Consider the following 19,536-nt stretch of genomic DNA (forward strand, 5'->3'; position numbering starts at 1 on the left):
AACTACACTAAGTAGAAGTGCATTAGTGATATCCTTAAGTAATATTAGTGATTGATTAGACTATTAATTGATACTTAACTACGTAAAAGTGGTTTAGTCGTAATTAGCTTGTAAATTAATAATTATATTAGCTTATGATTTATTTTAAATTATTAATATTAATTTTATTATTAATTAATGCTAAAAGATGAATTACATTAAAAATATTACAATTATGGGCATAATATTTTCAGAAATAAATATTTTCAGAAACTTAAATATTACACATAAATTATACTGTAAGAAGAATTATGTGTTAGGTTTTTATAAAATATTAGTTTGATTTTCATTGATTCGTAGTAATTTGTTAGCTAGAATTTAATTAATTATCAATTTGATATTTTATATAATAATTACATACTAGATAATTTGTTAGCCTATACTAGTTATATCGTTAATTAACACTAATAATTTATTAGCTAGTATCCTTAAGTAATGTTAGGTTCAATTACACTGTAAATTGATAATTACATTACGTAAAAGTGTATTAGTGATAATTAATTAGCTTATAAATTGATAATTACACAAAAATTATGGGTCATTATTTTTGGTTTATATTATTACATGTTTCTAATTACTTGACCAAACTTAAACATAAACTAATTTGGTTAACAAATAAGCACTCCGCCTCACTGCTTAAACATAAACATAAACTTTAGAGATGTGAAATCCCGCTTCATTAAACATAAGAATATACATTGACAAAATTAAACACTCCGCCTCACTGCTTTAGGGCAAATCCCCGCTTCACCGGCGTCGTCGGCACTCAATCCAAGCGGCTATAGTCGTCGTCGTCGGCAATAAGCGGCCATCGTCGGCACTCAGACTCCTCTCCATCTCCGTTAAGGTTTCTTCCATCGTCGGCCATTGAGGTCGTTTTTAGGGGTGGTTTGAGTTCACAAATTCTCATAGTAATGCGAAGGGGAAGGGAGGTTTAGGATAAGAGGAAAGGAAAGAGAAGGGTCTGGTGAAGATGAATCTTAGACCTTGAAGGGCTTTATTTTTATTTCATTCTCAAGTTTGTTCTTTTGGTTGTTCAATCCTATTGTTATTTGAGACCAACATTCATGGTTTTGCTCTTTCCGTTATATGCTCTCCAGTTTTAGCTCTTTTTGGTTTTGAATGGCATTAGTTCAACACCTATTAACTACTAGCTGCTGCTCCATCATGGTATGTATAATTTATTTGCTTTCAGGAATTGGAATTTGAAGATAAAGTTTCAAACTTTTTAGTTTATTTGTTTGAATTCGCAATTTAGAATTACTAGAAAGAAAATTGAAAAGGTTAAAAGCTTAGTTTATCAGTGGTAGAATCCAACAATATGCTCACTTTTCTCCTTTTTCTTTTTTGTTCTCATTGATAGGAGTATTATTTAGTATGTAACTTCCTTGAGTTGAATCTCTGAAATAAAAATGGAACAGGTGAAAACTATAGGGAATAATTTGATGCATAATTTCATTGCAATTCAGATAATAAAGTTTTTATTCATGTTAGTTTGTAGTTGGGTTGGGGAAACACAGTCGGAATCCATTTGAAGTATTTTTGCTGTCCATGTCTTGTTAGAATTAAAGAGCAAATGTTTTCTTTAATTCTCATGGAAGTAAGCTTATGCTATTGAAATTCTGTTTAGGAGCACTCACTATTGTGAACCAAGCTGGATCTCTTTCCATTATCTCTGTTCCTTAACTAATGCCAAAAAGAAAAGAAAAAAGAATATTTTTTGTAGATTTTGTAGCACACACAGAGGAATCTTTGGACCTTGTATTTTTTCAATCTATTTTCCCCTACTTTGTGAAGTTCTATAACTTTTTAGATATATACATTATGGTGGATATTAGGCAAATTCGAAAATCTGTTTTGGCCCGTTCTATACACTTGTGATTGATGAAAAGATGACAGAGAACTTGTCTGGAAAAGAAATACCCTCATTTTTTTACCCTTGTCTGAATTCCTTCTTGCAATATCCACTGTAGTGACTTTACCATTATTTTTTTTTAAGCAAGGTATAAAAATTGCCAAGTGTTATTTGTCACCTCTCTTTTGTTTGCTAAAATAGCCACTGAGACATAAATTGATACCCTATACTTGTGTATAAATCTTGAGAGAGATTTGAAATTTTGCAGGACTAGAACTCCTTTTTGTCTCTGTGCATTTTGAACCGTGTTCCAGTCGTCGGCGATCCAAGCGGCCATCGTCGGCATTGAGACTCCTCTCCATCTCCGGTCAGTTTTCTTTTTGGGTATATACTATCTCTGCCCTTAAATGTTAATCATTGTCGCTTCGAGTATAGTCGCTTCGAGTATAATCGGTCGAACACAATAACTTTTGTTCAAATATTATATTGTGTTAACAAATTTATTAAATATATACAAACCCATTTGCAATCATTGAAGTCATTGTTTTAAAATCATGAACCCGTAAAGTTAAAATCCTCTGTTTGTTATTGATTGATCTATGAAATGAGACATGACACACTGTTTTGTGCCTGCAAGTTAGAGCTATGCACTTTTCATGCTCCATGTTGGAAAAAGTGGTGGAGGTTTTAAATTTGTGGCTTAATATTGCACAAAGTCATGATTAATTGAGTGTGCTAACAAATTATAATTTATTATGCAATTTAATTCTATAAATTAATTTGAATTATGATCAATATAACATGTAATGTATTCGTTCGATGGAATATCGTAGTTGGATGTATAATAGGAATTATCCTAATCGTCGGTTTTTGAGGGAGGAATTTATAGAAGGGGTTAAGGAATTTATTACGCATGCAATGTCAGTTGAACCGTTTCGGATTGAAGGGTTGATTAGGTGTCCTTGAAGTGCAAGTGTTTGCATTTTTTTGGATCGGAGGATGTTAAGACTCATCTTTATAAAAAAGGGTTTATGGATGATTATTTTGTGTGGATTAGTCATGGAGAGGATCTGCAGAGGTATTGGACCATCAAGAAATTCAAGAAGCAGAGTGAACTGGGAAAGAAGGCCCGAGCATCTGAGAAGGGTGGCTCCTTGCATTGTTTGGGTTCAAGGAGCATCGGGGATACGAGGAGACACCTGGTAATTCCTTAAAATATTTCGGTCTATTTTTATCGAACTATATTTTTATATATGTTAATTTCGTTAACATGTTTTATTATATTTGTAGGAAAAAAAATATGGGAGGAAGATAGTCATGATGAATTCTTCATGGAGACTCACATCCGAAAGAAGAAGGCATCGACAGATCCAACTAGATGGGTCGAGGACCAGGCAGAGACTACACATGTAAGTTTCATAACTACTATAAATGTTTATAATATTATATAGTTAGTAATTTTCTATCTTCTAAATAGAGGATCGCTACAAGATTAATGTGGAGGAATACACTCAGATCTTGCCATCGAATGAGCAAGGCGAGCGACCGTCCATTTCAGACGAAGAAGCACAGAGGATATGGTTGGGTGTTGTCGATTGTCCTAAAAAGGGGAGAGCATATGGCCTTCCAGATAAATCATTTCGGCGCTACAGGGCTGGATTGCAAGGTATAGGGACTTCCGTCCAAGGCGAGGCGATTGATAGGTCGACTATATCGTCTATGGAACAGAAGATCGCAAAGCTGACAGCAGAGCTTGAAGAGACAAAGGCTAGAGATAAAAAGAGAGACGAACAATTTGGTACCCTTTAAGTTCAGCTAGAAAGGAGGGACGAACAATTTAATCTCCTTCAAGTTTAGCTAGAAAGGAGGGACGAACAATTTAATCTCCTTCAAGGTCAGCTGGCCAATCTTCTTGCTAGTGGTGCTTTCCTCATTCCCCGGTATCGTGAGCCTTCCCCATGTGCCGACGATGAAGGTTCTAGGAGAGAAGATGGAGATGATGCTAGATAAAACACTCATTGATTGGTGTGTATTGCTAAACAAAGTATTGAACTTGTCAATATTTTAATGAGACTAATTTTAAATGATGATTTTATTGTTATTTTGTTATTGAACATTTTAGTAGTTGTTGTGGTTGTTATTAGTTGTTGTTAGATAATGGTTGTTAGTGTTAGTTAATATTTTTTGTTAGTTAATTGTTGTTGTTGTTGTTAGTTTATTCATTGTTGTTTATTAATGGTTGAATGACAGCAATGTAATGCTGCCATTATTGGATGAATATTGATTGTAATTGACAGGTGGTGTAGCTTAAAAGCAGGCATTTTTTACCTGATTTTTACCCAAATTTCCGATCGAAATCGGTCGGAAATTAATTTTTTTACCCAAAAAATTCATAATTTCGGTTGGAAATTAATTTTTTTTACCTAGAAATTCATAATTCCTGGTCGAATTCGGTCGGAAATTTCAAATAAATTCTCAAGATTTTTGAAATTTTCGACCGAATTCGGTCGGAAATTATGAATTTATATTTAATTTTTATAAATTAACAATTTATAACTAAGTTATTTGATTAAATAGAATTATTTTTTTTTTAAATTCTCGACCGATTTCGGTCGAAAATTTGAAATATTTTTTTTAAAAATAGTTTTCGACCGAACTCGGTCGGAAATTTGAAAAATAACAAAAAAAATTTAATAGTTTTTAACCGATTTCGGTCGAAAATATAAGTTTCACAGTCAATCAACGCTTTGAAATTTCCGACCGATATCGGTCGGAAATTTCTGGCCGATTTCGGTCGGTACACGTTTGCGACCATCGTCTTCCGACCAATTAAAATCGGTTGTTCGGTCAAAAATAGCGGACTAAATTATTTTTTAGTAGTGTAAGTCCAAATAGGTATGAAGTGAAGTGCAATCAATATTTTCATGCACTTATGACCTAATAAGTTTGAAGTGCAAATTCCCATAGACAGAAACTTGTTCTTCGGATTTCAACAATTCAACAATTAAATCTACTCCAAATGAGCTCAAATTTGAAATATAACCTCCAAATATCATAAAGAACAAACCCAATCATCAATTTATAAAAAAACAAATCTAACAAATTCACTTTGGAGTTAAAAGAAGAAGAAGAGGTGGAAGAAGAAAAACTTTACACAATCGCAAAGAAAGGAGCGCACTATAACTCACTACTATAAAACACCATAAATCACCTTAAAACCTGCTCACAAAAATCATGTAAATTCACCGTCATCTTTATTTTTACAGCGAAGAAGAAGGAAGAGAAAGAGGAGGAGAAGGAAATTTATTTTTAGTATGTATGTTGTTGTAGATATGTCAATTTTTTGTTAAATTCGTATGAAATTTATTTTTAATTTATATGCTATTGTACTATACATTATTCTTTTCTTAAAAGTACAGCTTATATCAATCAAATTCCATGCCGATAGATGAAAGAATAATAGCTAACGGTTTCCAGATTTAGATGTAAAGATGAGCCACAACAAAGTCCTCACCCATAAAAGCTGGAAGTAGAACACGTCGATCATTTTTCAATATATAGCACAAATTCCACATTTCCAAGTTCAAATGTCTCAAAGCATGTTGTCCGTCAATGAACAATAGAATACATGCAACAGATTATAAAAAATGTTAGCTAAGGCAACACACAACTGGAACGGGTCTTATATAGATGGAATAACATATTATAATAATAAATTGTACATGGAAAAATATCTTAAATCGCCTCTAAGATTTTTAGGATTGATAATTTAAAAGAATGAGCTAAAATTTCGTTTTCCCTTCTTAAGTCCAAGCGCAACTATCGCAATTGCGACTTGGGGTACGTAATTGCAAACCCCGCAAATGCGAAAAATCCTTCGCAAATGCGAAGTCTTCACACTTCTACTGCCATCGCAATTGCGATGCTTTGTTCGCAAATGCGAAGTTGGACTTCTCACAATTGCGACCATTTGATCGCTAATGCGAACTCTGTTGACTCAGCCCTACTTCGCAAATGCAAAGATTTTCTTCGCCAATGCGAACAGTTTCCTCGCAATTGCGAGGTCAGAGACCTGCGCCAGAACAGATGTTACACCAGCTATTTTCTAAGTCCAAAACCACTCCGAATTCGAAACTCACCCGAGCCCTCGAGGAACCAAACCAAACATGCACACAAATTCAAAAAGATAATATGAAATAACACCTAGAACTACGAATCGAACACCAAATTGAATGAAAATTTCAATGAAACTAAAAAACTTTCTTTCTAACAACCCGACGTCTGAATCACGTCAAATCACTTCCGTTTTGCACCAAATTTTGCAGACAAGTCACAAATACATTAATAAACCTATACCAAGTTCCGAAATAAAAATCCGAACCCAGTAGCAACAAAGTCAAACTTCGGTCAAAATAAATTCTTTAAGCCTTTAAACTTTAAATTTTCGACAAATTGCGATAACTCGAGCTAGGAACCTCCGAATTCGATTCCGGACAGACGCCCAAATCCCAAATCACGATACAGACTCACCGGGAGCGTCAAAATACGAATATTTTAAGGCAAAAATTCATGTTTTAATCAATTATTCACATAAAAATCTTCCGGAAATATACACGGACTGCGTACGCAAATCGAAGAAGGATAAAAGAAGCTATTTGAGATTTCGAAACACATGGGATAAAAATCAAAATAACCTACCGGATCATCACATTTCTCATATGAAAAATTCTAGCGATCACCATATTTTTGCAAATTTTGTGGCAAATCCTGATGATCGTCCTATAAAAGATTATCGCAATTCTCAAGGGCGCTTCTTGAAAATATGGTAGATGCTATTTTTCCAAGATCTTTCGAGATTCAGCATTGCAACTTGATAATAGGCTAAATCTAGGTAATTTGGCAATTGTTTATGCGCCTGCTTGATTATGTTCCAATGTCATAGTATGGTTAATTGATTAAAAATGGGCTCTAATTGTGAATTGTACATATTGCAGGACGAGGAGCCTAGTGATGCCTTAAAGAGGTGATTGGAACTATTTTACAGCAAGAACGACCCTTCGGAGCTGAGTATGCACGAAGACGAGGAAAAGAATCAAGGAATTAAAGATCTGGGCTAGCGCGCCCAGATGCGCGATCGCGCTACTTTTAGCGCGCCCAACACAGAAAGTCAGCAAACTAGCACGACCAGATGTGCGCCTAGGTGCGCGACCGCGCTAGTCCAAGTTCCGGAAAGACTTGTTCAGGGGTATAATTGGAAATCTGGAGGAAATCCCACTTAACCTATATAAAGTCAAGCTCGCCCAAGGATTATTTATCAAGGTTTTCATAGTCTAGTGCAAGAAATAGAGAGGCAAGAGGCAAGGAGGAGATTTGACCATCAAGCTCTTCTTTTCTTCCCTTTGTTGTTGCTATTTGTGATGAAATTGAACCTTATTGTGATGAACACTAGTATGAGTGGCTAAAACCCATTGTTCTAGGGTCATGGGTGAAACATGAATGTTGTTGTTTGAAGTTTAATTCGACAAAGTTGGTTTATCATATTGGGTTGTTTATTTAATTCTGCTTTTAATTATTTTGCTGAGTAGCTAACAGTGAAATACTATCTACGAATCTTTAGTTAAACTCGAAAGTGGGAACTTTAGATTGCATATAGAATAAAATAGAGCAAGTTCTTGAACCCGGGCATCGGGGAGCGAATTAGCAATTGAGATAGACATATACCCAATTGCCTTGCTTGGTTGAAATACAGGAATTGTAAATGCATTCTTGATAATCTTAATTCCATAGACATATAGGCATTGAGTTAACTTGAATAGGCGAGTAAGAACTCGACAGATTCTTATGAGCAATATTAACCCTGTCAATCAACAATCCAGATAAATCAATTAGTCGTTTTAAGCCAAGAACACAACACGATTGTCAGCTAGCCCGTGACCCTAGAATATCCTCTCCTACTGATTGTTATTCGAAATTGCTGGTTGGTTGGTTAATTGTCCTAGTTAAATTATTGCTTGATAGTTTAGGTAGTAAATTAGTTATATCTCTATTTTGTGAAAAGCTCTTGGATAGATACGTTAATAGAGTTTGAATCAGTCAACAGTTAATCACAAGTCTTCGTGGGAACGATACTCTACTCACTACTTTATTACTTGACGATCACGTGCACTTGCGTGAGTATTTTTGGTCGCAACAAGTTTTTGGCGCCGTTGCCGGGGACTTAGAAATTAGCTACTTGACTGAGTTGGGCTTTTATTATTTATTTATTCAAGTTTTAATTTTCAGTTCACTTTGTTTGTGCTAATACAGGATCTTTCCTTGAATGCGAAGAAGTAGAAGCGCAAACAATCTCCTTCCTCTTGATCCCGAAACTGAACAAACACTTCACAGAGTGAGGAGGGAAGTGGACGCTAGAACCAGAATTGAAAGAGAGTTGAACATCGTAGTTCAACCACATCCAGTTGAGATGGCAGGTAATGAGGAATGCGCGGTGATTGAAGCCGTAAGGCCCAGTCTGGCTAATATGACTCAGGCTATTGTGAAGCCTGATATCACTGGGCACTTTGAAATCAAACAATACATGGTGCAGCTGATCCAGTCCAGAGGGCAATTTGTGGGTTTACCTCATGAAGACCCGCAGAGGCACATTCAGAATTTCCTGGAAATTACGGATACTTACAATTATCCGAACGTTTCCAAGGACTATGTCAGGCTGACACTTTTCCCCTTTTCATTGATCGGGGAAGCTAAGGAGTGGTTGAATAAGGAGCCAGCGAATTCAATCCGCACTTGGGATGATTTGGCACGGAAATTATTAATCAAGTTTTTCCCCACTAAGAAAACAAAGATATTGAGGAGTCAAATTCTTGGGTTCGAACAACGAGCTGGCGAGACACTTCGTCAAGCATGGGAAAGGTACAAGAAGATGCTTAGAGACTGTCCACATCATTGTCAGACGGACGGGGTATTGGGTCACACTTTTGTAGATGGATAAGATGATGCATCAAAGATGAATCTTGATTCAGCTTGTGGGGGTAGTTGCATGGCCAAACCGTACAGTGAAATCCAAATCTTGCTGAATAACTTCACTGCTAATGATAATAACTGGCAAGGTGAGGGTGACTCATGAAAGGCAGTTAAGCAAAATCAGCTGGGTACTTGAGCTCGACGAGTGTCAGCAATGAGAGCCGATATTCAAAGCTGGCCAATCAAATGACTAGGATGACAATGCAGCAACCACAACCAATGCAACATGTACACCAAATGGCTATTTGCTGCGGATTATGTGGTGACAATCATATGAGCAACATGTGCCCCACAAATCCAGAATCCATCTATTATGTGGGGCAACAGAACAGAGGTCCACCGAATCAGCACGCACAATACGGAAATTCTTGCAATCCAAATTGGAGGAATCATCCCAACTTCTCATGGGGTAGAAATCAGCAGAATCAGAATCAGCATAGACCCTAAGAGGGTTTCAATCAGCCTCAAAAGCCACTTCAACAAATGGAAGAAAGTACCAATGATTTGCTAAAGAAGTTGTTGATTGACAATTAGCAGCTCAGGACCGATTTCAGAAATCTTGAGAGGCAAATGGGGCAGTTAGCAACAAATCAAAACACTAGACCTGCAAGCGCTCTTCCAAGTGATACAGAGAAGAACCCTCAAGTGAATGCAGTTACACTTAGAAATGGGAGGGAGCTAGAGGAAGTGCCAAAGAAGAGAAAAGACAAGCACATACCTGAGGGGGAGTTGATCCCTAAAGTGACACACGAGCCAAAGAATGCTGCTGAAATTCCAGAGCTAGTGGAGGCGCCAAGGCCACCACCCCCTTTCCCCCAGAGATTGCAGAAAAAGAATGATGATCGAATGTACAGCAAATTTCTCTCTATGTTGAGCTAGGTTCAATTTAATATCCCACTTGTTGATGTGCTTCGTGAAATTCCTAAGTATGCTAAGTACATAAAAGATATAGTGGCTCACAAGAGAAGATTGACTGAATTTGAGACAGTTGCACTTACTGAGGAGTGCACTTCAAGGGTCCAAAATAAGCTCCCTCAAAAGCTTAAGGATCCTGGCAGCTTTACCATCCCTATGCGAATTGGTAATATTGATGTAGGTCGTGCTCTTTGCGATTTGGGGGCGAGCATAAATCTGATGCCCTTATCTTTGTTCAAGAAATTGGGCCTGGGAGCTCCAAGGCCAACTACTGTGATGTTGCAGCTGGCTGATAGGTCGATAGCACACCCTGAGGGGGTGATTGAAGATGTGTTGCTGCAAATTGGGAAATTTTTCTTCCCTGTTGATTTCATTATCCTCGATTATGAGGCTGATGAACTGGTTCCAATCATATTGGGGCGACCTCTCTTGGCTACTGGTGATGCAATTATCAAAGTGAGAGGGAAAAATGATCTTGAGGGTAGATGACGAGGAAGCAGTTTTTAATGTCTACAAAGCAATCCAACTTCCCCGCCACTATGAGGAGCTCTCAATGATATCTGTTGTTGAGGCTGATGAGCAAATTCATGATCCGAGTGTATATCTAGATGATTCTCTAGAGAAAGCACTTATGTTGTTTGATAGTCTGGGGAGTGATGATGAGGTTGAGGAGATGATGCACATCTTAGATGCATCTTGTGCGTACATGCAAGGGATACACCCCTTTGAGCCTTTGAATAGGCCAGAAGGACCTCCTTCAAAGCCGTCCATTGAGGAAGCCCCAAAACTGGATCTTAAACCTCTCCCACCTCACCTTCAATATGCTTATTTGGGTGACTCTGACACTTTGCCTGTTATTTTTTCTTCTGACTTGTCTAAATTACAGGAAGAGAAGCTGTTGAGAGTGCTACGTGAGCACAAACGAGCACTTGGGTGGACGATGTATGACATTAAGGGCATTAGTCCAGCCTTTTGTATGCACAAAATCCTCATGGAGGATGGACACAAGCCCAGTGTAGAGCAACAACGCCGACTAAATCCAATCATGAAAGAGGTGGTAAGAAAAGAAGTTATTAAGTGGCTTGATGCATGTATTGTATTTCCTATCTCAGACAGCAAATGGGTAAGCTCGGTTCAATGTGTACCCAAGAAAGGGGGGATGACTGTGGTGGTTAATGAAAATAATGATTTGATCCCCACAAGAACTGTCACTGGGTGGAGGATTTGCATCGATTATAGAAAATTGAACAATGCCACCCGGAAGGACCACTTCCCCCTCCCCTTTATTGACCAAATGCTTGATAGATTAGCTGGCCAGGAGTACTACTGCTTCTTAGATGGTTACTCGGGGTATAATCAGATCTCTATAGCCCTAGAGGACCAAGAGAAGACCACATTTACGTGCCCCTATGTCACGTATGCGTTCAAGAGAATGCCCTTTGGTCTTTGTAATGCACCTGCGACTTTTCAAAGGTGTATGATGGCCATTTTTACTTACATGGTTGAGAGGTTTGTGGAAGTGTTCATGGATGATTTTTCTGTGTTTGGATGTTCTTTTGATAACTGCTTGATGAATCTTGATAAAGTGCTTGCTAGGTGTGAAGAAACTAACTTAGTACTAAACTGGGGAAAGTGCCATTTTATGGTACGTGAAGGTATAGTTTTGGGGCACAAGGTGTCTAAAAATGGTTTGCAGGTGGACAAGGCAAAGGTGGAAGCGATTGAAAAATTGCCCCCACCGACGTCTGTCAAAGGCATTCGCAGTTTCTTGGGCCATGTAGGTTTTTATCGTCGTTTCATTAAAGATTTTTTGAAAATTTCCTCTCCCTTGTGTAGGTTGCTTGAGAAAGATGTCTCCTTCAAGTTTGATGATGCCTGTCTGAAAGCATTTGAGGAGCTGAAGGGAAGGTTGGTGACTGCACCAATTATCATTGCCCCGAATTGGGAGCAACCCTTTGAGTTGATGTGTGATGTGAGTGACTTGTCTATTGGAGCTGTTTTGGGGCAAAGAAGAAATAAAATCTTTCACTCTATCTATTATGCGAGCAAAACTCTGAATCCAGCCCAGATGAATTGCACAGTTACTGAAAAAGAGTTTTTTGCAGTGGTGTGGGCGTTTGACAAGTTTAGGTCATATCTAGTGGGGACCAAAGTCATCGGCTACACAGATCATTCAGCTATCAGATACCTGTTTGAGAAGAAAGACGCCAAGCCAAGACTAATTCGGTGGGTCCTCCTCTTGTAAGAGTTTGACTTAGAGATCCGAGATCGCAAAGGAACAGAGAATCAAGTGGCTGATCACTTGTCTAGATTAGAAAATCGGAACCATGTAGCTGAAAGGGGTGTAATCAATGAAACATTCCCTGATGAGCAGTTATTGGCGATTACCTCAAGCACAGCCCCATGGTATGCAGATTATGTGAATTTTATTGCAAGTGGGGTGACACCACCAGAATTGACACCCGATAATAGAAGAAGGTTCCTGCATGATGTGAGGCTCTACATGTGGGATGACCCATTCTTATACAGGCTCTGTGCAGATCAGTTGGTACGGAGATGTGTTCCTGAGGAGGAGAAGAATGCCATACTTCATGACTGTCACGCCTCACCATACGGAGGTCATCATGGTGGTGATAGGACCGCCCAGAAAGTTCTACAATCAGGTTTCTATTGGCCAAAATTGTTTAAGGATGCACATGCCTTTGTTAAAATGTGTGACAGGTGCCAAAGAACCGGATTGATCACAAAGAAGCACGAGATGCCACTGCAAAACATTCTGGTAGTGGAGCTTTTTGATGTTTGGGGGATTGACTTATGGGACCGTTTCCATACTCTAATGGTCATAGGTACATCTTGGTGGCAGTCGACTATGTTTCCAAGTGGGTGGAGGCCATTGCTCTTCCCACTAATGATGCAAAGGTTGTGGTAAGCTTTGTCAAGAAGCACATCTTCACACGCTTTGGAACTCCAAAAGTGTTGATCAGTGATGGAGGAACGCATTTCTGCAACAAATTGCTGAATAATGTTCTTGCAAAGTACGGAGTCAAGCACAAGGTTTCCACTGCCTATCACCCCCAAACGAGTGGTCAAGTGGAAGTGTCCAACAGAGAGGTAAAGCAGATTCTTGAGAAAACAGTGAGTGGAAATAGAAAAGATTGGGCCGGGAAGTTAGACGACGCATTGTGGGCATATCGAACTGCATACAAAACTCCCATAGGTGCCTCTCCGTATAAATTAGTTTATGGGAAGGCATGTCACTTGCCCGTCGAGCTGGAACACAAGGCCTATTGGGCAATTAAAAAGTTGAATATGGATGGGGACTTAGCTGGTGAGAAGAGGTTGCTGCAACTCAACGAGCTTGATGAATTTCGATTGCACGCATATGAAAATGCCAAATTGTATAAAGAGAAGACTAAGAGGTGGCATGACAAGCACATCCAACATCGAGAGTTTGAGCCAGGGCAAGAAGTTCTTTTGTTCAATTCGAGGTTGAAGCTTTTTCCCGGACAGCTTAAATCTCGTTGGTCAGGCCCTTTTGTTGTGGTAAATGTGAAGCCTCATGGAGCTGTGGAGTTGAGGGATATGAGTTCAATTGGTACCTTCTTGGTAAATGGTCAGAGGATAAAACATTACTGGGGTGGTGATATTGCACGTCACAAGACCTCGGTGGACTTGACGGATGCTTGAGAACGTGTTGAGTCGTGCCGCGACGTTAAATCAGGCGCTGGATGGGAGGCAACCCATTGAATTGTTGTAATCGTCGTGCCACGACGTTAAATAAGGCGCTGGTTGGGAGGCAACCCAACGATTGTAGTAGTTGTTAATTTTGTGTTTTAGGAAGTGCTAACCAATGCAGGTGACAATGGGCAGGTGCTAAGGCCATCAAACGTGGTAAGAACAGGTGAAAAATTGAAGAAAAATTTCGCCCAGGTGCGCGCCCGCGCTACTGGGCACGCTAATTAGCAAACTTTCTGCCTGGGCCGCGCATCTGGGCGCGCTACTGGACACGCTACTGGGCGCGCTAATTAGCAAACTTTCTGCTTGGGCCGCGCATCTGAGCGCGCTACTGGACGCGCTAGTTGCTCCGAGTTCTGTATTGGCCGCGCTAAAACTAGCGCGCTCGCGCATCTGGGCGCGCTAGTCCCATCTAAAAATCGGCGCTTTTGTATTTTAAGTTTCGTTTTTCTTTTTATTTTGTTTAGGCTATAGTTTTAATTTTTCCCCCTCTCTAATAACCCCCTCCCCCCTCTCTAATTCCCCCATTCGAAACAAAAAAAAAAAAAACAAAACCCCAGCCCCAAATCCTTTCTCCATTCTCACGATTTCCTCCATCCCAAGCTCACCATCTTCTTCTCCATCTTCTATCTCTACTCACCACCATCTTCCCCTACAGGTATGAACCCTAGTTTCTTTTTCTTCTCTTTTTCTCTTCTTATTTTTCAGATTTTTGTTGTGTCTTATGCCATTGTTGTAGTAGTTGTTCTGTGGTTTGTGTAGAGAACTTGGTACAATATGTTGTGGTGTTGGTGGGTGATAAGTGTGGGGTGAAATTCCACTTGATTTGTGATGTTGGTGAGTGTATGTGGGTGATTCTTGTTCTAAAAAGCTTCAAAGGGGTTATGAAAGTCTGATGCCCACACAGTGTTTGTGGAAAGGCCCCAATGAACGTGATTATGTAGTTTGTGACCACTTATGCGTGTGAAGTCTGCGTAACCGCATTGCGTCACAAATTTTAGTTGGGCTGTGCTAATGTGCTCCCGTTTTGCAGGTATCATGGCTCCACCTAGGAAACGACAAGCCACAGGGGCCTCTTCGAGCAGCCAGGTTGGTTCGGCTAGGTCACGAGGGGCTGCACCTGCATGTTCCTTTGATGCTACAAAATTTGTTTCGGCCAAGGCTCAGGACCGCTTTGCGAAAAAGGCTCGTAAAAAGCCAATTCCGGAGAGGGGTATTCACGTCGGACAGCTCCAGCTACACTGCCCTCACATGTACAATGAGTTGGTGAGGCGAGGGTTGCAAATCTTCATCAATGAGCCCGGTGAGGCCAATGCAAGGGTCGTGCGGGAGTTTTATGCAAATGTGCCGGAGCATGATAATGGAATAGTCACGGTGCGCCGAAGGGCGATGAATGCTTCTGTTGAGGCGATACAGATGGCCTACCAGCTGCCTCCACCTCCGGCTGCTCATGACGACTTCTATGAGTACGGTCGCAACCTAACGAACAAAAAATGGGCGCGGTTCTTTGAGACAATTTGTATACCCGGGAAAGAAGTGGTAAGGATGGACTATGGGGAGAAATTCCACTCCTCAGTACTCACCCTTGAAGGGAAGTGCTGGCTGCACCTCATAAACAACCGCTTGATTCCGTCTCACAATACTACAGAGGTAAATGGGCCCCGAGCGGCTTTGATTTGGTGCTTTTAAATGGTCACGACTTCGATGTGGCCAAAGTGACGCATGAAGAGATATTCGTCCGCAGCCAAGTCAAAAGGTATGGGTTCTTTTTCCCTTCTTTAGTGACTCAACTATGCAGGGCTGCTCAGGTGCTCGAAAATCTAGCTATGGATGGGTTGGTAAGAAAGGAGGGCAAGTTCCGTGCTGATAAGGTGACCACGGGCAAGGAGCCGGAAGTAGTAGAGGAGGCGGCGAGTAGTAGCTCTGATGATTCTGAAGATGAGGAGGATGCTGAGGAGAACGTGGAGGCCGCACCACAGGCTCAGGAGCAAAGTGTAGCAGCTGCAGGACCATCTGGGACTGCAACATCTTCAGGAGCTGCCCGGGTGTCCCGTTTCACTGCTTTGGAGCAGGAGATGGCTGGNATCCTAGTGCAAGAAATCATTAGTAATTTTAAAAAAATGAAAGGTAAAAAAGCCAGCATGATTCTCAAGTTAGACCTAGAAAAAGCTTTCGGCTGCCTTGAATGGTCCTTCATCCATAGAATGCTTGAGTTCTTTAACTTTCCTCCAGGTATCTCTACCTTAATTCTAAACTGCATTTGCACTAGTAGAATTTCTATCCTAGTTAATGGCTCGACAACTGAATTCTTTAGCCCAAGCAGGGGTATAAGACAGGGATGCCCTTTATCACCTTACATTTTCATCCTATGTATGGAACTATTCTCCTATCTGATATCCTACCAAGTGGATATTTGCCAATGGGATCCAATCCACCTCAGCCCAAGGGATACAAGTATTTCTCATCTCTTCTTTGCCGATGACCTGACTCTCATGTCCAAACTCAACGAGAAATCTTGTAAATCAATAAAGAACAACCTTTCCTTATTCTGTAAGTTATCAGGTCAGAATATTAATCTGCAGAAATCCGAAATCATAGTCTCCAAGAACTGCCACCCAAACACTGCTCAAGAGGTAGCCTCATATTTCAATATTAAAATCGATAAGTCCTTCGGGAAATACCTGGGATACCCAATTCTAAACAATCATCCTTCCCCAAAAGACTACCAATACATCATCGACAATATGCAAAGGAAATTGGCATCTTGGAAAGGAAAATTTCTGAATATTGCAGGTAGAACTACCCTAGCTATTTCTACTCTAAACTCTATACCTAGTCATGCCATGCATTATACCGTTCTTCCCAAAAAAACCTTGAAACAAATAGATCGCATCCAACGAAACTTTATATGGGGTTCCAACAGTGATACAAGGAAAATTCACTACATAAGTTAGAATAATATTGCAAAGCCTAAAGAAGAAGGAGGCTTAGGTTTAACTACGGCCATCACTAAAAACTTAACCTCCCTTTCCAACCTTGCCTGGAGACTTCTGACTAATACTACTGCCCCTTGGTCTAGTACTTTTATTCATAAATACACCCAACGCACCACGCCAAAAAATGGTTTTTTTGTTTGGAAAAGCATCCTCAAAGGATGGTCTATCTGCTCCAAGGGTATCACTTGGATACCCAGTGAAAAATCAAATCTCAACATCTGGACTTCTAACTGGATCCCAAAATGCACTTCACTTAGGAATTCTATCCAAGGTCCTCTCACTCAGGAGGAGACAAATATGACCATTAAAGACATCCTTGTTCACAAACAATGGAACCTATCAAAAATTTCATTCAATATTCCTCATGATATTATTAATAACATTAAGAAAATTCCTTTTCCTCTAAATAAAAATGTGGACACTCCCACATGGACTCTCTCATCCACGGGAAACTTCACTTCTGAATCATGTGCCAAGATCCTTCATGAAAAAACTTCGCAAGAAATTGACTTCAACTGGATCTGGGAGCTCAAATGCCCAAACAAAATCAGATACTTTCTCTGGCAGTGTCTTCATAACAGATTACCATGCCGTCAATACCTTCATCACATTGGTATCAACATAGACAACATGTGTGCCATGTGCCATGCTGAAGAAGAATCTCCAAGACATATCTTCCTAAACTGCATCATTGTAAAAAGCCTATGGGCTCAATTTGGTATCAAGAACACCCCAAACTCAAACGAGCACTGGCTACCTTTCCTAAAAAACCAAGGCTCAAATTTTTCTAATGCTTTCATCACATGGCAGTACCTTCTCCCATTTGTTATCTGGGGGATTTGGTTAAACAGAAACAGCAACAACATCAACAATACCACCCTTCGTCCCTCCGTTAAAAACTTCTTAAATCATGCCACTGAACACCACTTCCCGACCTCCAATAATAACCCTATTACTCAAACAAATCCCATTAAAGTAAAATGGCATCCTCCCCAAAAAGGTTGGACAAAGCTCAATATCGATGGAGCACATGAAGATCTCAAAAGCGGTGTAGGAGGAGTTTTCAGAAGTTGGAAAGGAAAATGGATAATTGGTTTCCAACAAAATATTAATGCCATATGCCCCCTACATTCGGAGTTACTATACCTCCTTAGGGGCCTAGAAATAGCTCACAAATTTAATCTATTTCCTCTGGAGATAGAAACTGACTCAACAGAAGTCATCAAGGCTATTAACAATGGTCATGTCATACTAAACAACATCGTTTTATCTTGCAGGTCATTAATGCACCAGGAGAAGGGCCTATTACTGAGGCATAATTTCAGAGAAGGGAACAGTGTGGCGGATGCATTAGCCAAGGAAGCAAAGAACCAGGAAATTAGCAAATATATGCATGAAGAAGCTAGAATATTAGTATCACCGCCTGTTTTTGCGGAAAAAATGCTTACATATGATATGAGCGGTGATTATATTTTGTCAAAAAAACTTTCAAGGACTGTATGCAATATGTTAGTATGTCTAGGAAACCAAAATATTATGATGGAAGGGATAACCAACCCTTCATCCAACTATCACTTCACCATAAGTGAAGCCTCCTGTAATATGCAAAACTCTACTTAAGTTTTAAGTTTATATATACAACTCGTATTAACGTTAAAAAAAAAATATACTCTCCTTAAAGAAGCAAGATTAGCGACGTACGCACTCCGTCGCTAAATACGTCGCTCAATTGTAATAAATTTTGTTACCCAAATTTCCTCGCTTATTTTGTTGCTAAAATGTGGGCGCCAATTTTTAGCGCCATTTTTTAGCGACGGAGTTTTTATTTTGTCGCTATGTTGTCGCTAAGTTAGATACTTATTCTTCTATTTACCTTTTTGCGACCAAACACTATTTTTCGTAGTTAATTCGTTGCTAAGTAGCGACGAAAAATTATTTGTCGCAGAATTCTGTCGTTGAATCGAGTTTTTTTTGTAGTGTATAAAAGCACGAATATTTATGTTAAATGTTGGTCGACTAAAATATCCCTATAATATTGATAGACTTTTATGTTCTTTATTGATTATTTATCTCTACAACATTATTAATGTACAAAAATATAAAAGTATTTCATTATTAATTGTAGAGTCTAAGTCAAAATGTATAATCCACGTCCAAGTCAGAATCACTATACCGATATCTTATAAAACCTATTTCGCATAGTACAATTCTCACAATTGCACAATGCATTCATTCAGGTATGTGCCAAACACTGTAATATAATATCATCCTTCTATTAATTATCATTATCATGGGATAGATACGACACATTTAGGGCAGTATTGAATCATGCTCCTGTTTTATTTTCCAGCCATCGTTGGTGTACGTATTTTGTAAATTTAATTTGGTGTTTATATTATGGTTATTCTTCTATTAATACTTTGGTTTCATTCCTTAACTTTTCTAAGGTAATTTATTTTCTTCATCACATTATCGAATTTGTGACAAAATGTGATTGAAGAATCAGTGTTCACAAAGCAAGTCTTTTGCTGGATGAGCCTCAATTTGGGTAGGATCAAAATTGACTGCGTCGGCTTTGATACATACGAACAATAGCCACAAAATTAAACAATTCATCAATCCAAGAATGTACCATACAATATCATCTTGCTAGGGATCGAGAGGATTTGGGGATACTAATATTGAGTTTTAATTTAGTGAATGTATTAAATCATATTTGTGTTTCCCAACTGCATATATTTATTTTGTAATATTAATTTGATATTCTAGATTGTGATACAATATCATTTTTCTATTAATTCTTTTGTCTTATTGCGGTGTTTAAGAATAATCTTTATCAACCACTGCCGCAGCCCGCAAGGAATGTCCGTCTTTCTTGAGATAATTTATTTTCCTTTGTCACATAAAATCTCTCTTAAAAATTAGCTCCTTCTATCTATTACACTAGTGAATAAAGTACCGGTCAAGATAATT

General features: G+C 39.1%; 1 long non-coding RNA gene across 1 annotated transcript; it reads left to right on the forward strand.

Annotated features, from left to right (window-relative positions):
* The first annotated feature begins 701 nt into the window (after nt 1–701).
* Nucleotides 702–4,056, forward strand: LOC109217033. Its single transcript, XR_002066586.1, has 5 exons — nt 702–1,209; nt 2,163–2,261; nt 2,952–3,096; nt 3,185–3,303; nt 3,372–4,056. It is a non-coding gene; the product is annotated as an uncharacterized LOC109217033 (long non-coding RNA).
* Nucleotides 4,057–19,536: the final 15,480 nt, after the last annotated feature.

This window comes from Nicotiana attenuata, unplaced genomic scaffold (genome assembly GCF_001879085.1).
Source record: "Nicotiana attenuata strain UT unplaced genomic scaffold, NIATTr2, whole genome shotgun sequence".
NCBI lineage: Eukaryota > Viridiplantae > Streptophyta > Magnoliopsida > Solanales > Solanaceae > Nicotiana > Nicotiana attenuata.